Source organism: Jaculus jaculus, chromosome 5, assembly GCF_020740685.1.
Source record: "Jaculus jaculus isolate mJacJac1 chromosome 5, mJacJac1.mat.Y.cur, whole genome shotgun sequence".
Taxonomy (NCBI): Eukaryota; Metazoa; Chordata; class Mammalia; order Rodentia; family Dipodidae; genus Jaculus; species Jaculus jaculus.
In genome coordinates, this window is record NC_059106.1 from 84914125 (window position 1) to 84916290 (window position 2166).

Here is a 2166-nt window from a genome sequence, read left to right on the forward strand (position 1 = left end):
TCCAAGCCACTGGCTTTTAAAGTCTGTGTTGACTAATCTGCTGTTGTCCTGATGGGCTTACCTTTATAAATGACTTGCTTTTTCTCTCTAACTACTTTCAATATATTTTCTTTGGTTTGTGTATTTGGTAGTTTACCTATGTTATGGCAAAGAGAGGTTCTTTCCAAGTTTTGTCTATTTGGTGTTCTAAAAGCTTTCTGTGTCTGCATTGGCATCTCCTTCCCAATTTGGGGAAATTTTTCTTCTTTGATTTTGTTGAAAGTGCCTACTATTCCTTTGGACTAAAATTTTTCTCCTTCTACTATACCCTGAATTCTTTTTTTTTTTAATTTTTATTAACATTTTCCATGATTATAAAATATATCCCATGGTAATTCCCTCCATCCCCACCCCCACACTTTCCCGTTTGAAATTCCATTCTCCATCATATTACCTCCCCATTACAGTCATTGTAATTACATATATACAATATCAACCTATTAAGTAGCCTCCTCCCTTCCTTTACCCTGAATTCTTAATGCTTTATCTTTTCATAGTGTCCAGAATATCTTGAAATCCCTATGCATGCCTTCATATTAGGTTGTTTTTCTCTTTTTTGGGCTGATTAGATCTGCCACCTGGCCTTCTAGTTTAGATATTCTGTTCTCTCTTTCATCCATTCTATTGGTGGGTGAGACTTTCTATAGAGTTTTTTATTTGAATTACTGTGTTTTTCATTGCTAGTATTTCTGACTGGTTTTACTTTGTTATTTCTATTTCTTTATTTGTGTCTTGTATTGACCTCCTTATTTCATTAAATTTGTTTATTGTGTCTTCTTTGATTTCCTCTTTGATTTCTTTGGGCATAGTTGCAATCATTCTTTTGAAACACTTCTCAGGCATTTCCTCTAAATAATTCTCACTGGAGGTCATTTCTGATGGATTTTAATTTTTGGTAAAATTGTATTAACTTGATTTTTTGTGTTTCTTGTATTATAATGTAGAGTTTTTTGCATCTTGGATTAATTTGATGCTTGGGTTTTCTAATTATCTGTAGTTTTCTTAGATGTATCAGTCAATCTGATGTTATATGTCTTCAGGGTAAGAGCTCAAGTTGCTAGGTGTGGCTCTTAAAAGACACAGTAGCCACAAAAGTGACCCTTGGTGTTAGGTTTGCCTGCTATGAGTATTCTAGTAGGCTGAGTGTAACAAAGTACAGGCAGATTCTAAAATTTAATGGAACAATATACACATTCAATGAAAACCAGCATAGAGTATTTACGCAAGAGTGGGTATTAAAACAAACAGATCCTCTAACAGTGTCAAAGTCCTTAAGTATGTGTTTTTGCCCCACACCCTTAATCCTGTCAACTTGGAGGCTGGTCTGTAGAGGGCTCCATGGTCAGCTTGTGACCAAGTGGCACCCTGCCCCAATGAATGACAGAAGAGGAGACAAAGGCACTATAAATCATGAGGCAACAAATGACAAGTCCAACATATAACTTATTTAAGAATGGCAAAGCTGATCATCCATAAGATTTAACACATAATTTAATTTACCCTGACATGGAAGTTGCAATTAGCACTTCCAATGGGAGCCTATATACCAGTGTTTTTTGGTAGGTACTGACCTGGTGTAAGCCCAGTTACCCTTTGGGATGGCTTTGGTCTCATCTATGTTATGTGTCCACTTGGATCCCTTTTTGCTGTGCTGTTGGCTCAGGTAGGCTGGGTGGGTTAGTGGGTTGCTGCTCTGATAGCCTGTGCTGGGTGCTATGAAAGTGAGTTCCCTTCCCCAGGTCTCTGGTGCTTGCTGGCACTTGTGCTGGCAGGGGTGGGGGGAAGGAGGCTGTGGATAGTGGTTGAAGTTGTACCACTGGTCTCTTCGATCCTATTCTTCATAAGCCACTAAACTGTTCCCTTTCCATCCTCCCCTTCAGGTTTCTCAAGTTTGCAAGGAGGCTGGTGTGAGTGGAAGATCCCATCACCTGGCTTTTTCTGCTGTTCAGGCAGAGCCTGTTAACTGTGGCTGTATGGACCTGGTGTTGCCATTGCTGGAGCTGCTTCTGCCTGCTTCTGTGGTTTCGAGATGCTCTGGATCTCCCTTACTTCTCTGCTGTGGTTGATAATTTCTTATATACCTTCAGTTTTCAGTAGAAGAGTGTATTTTGCTATTTTTTGCATCCC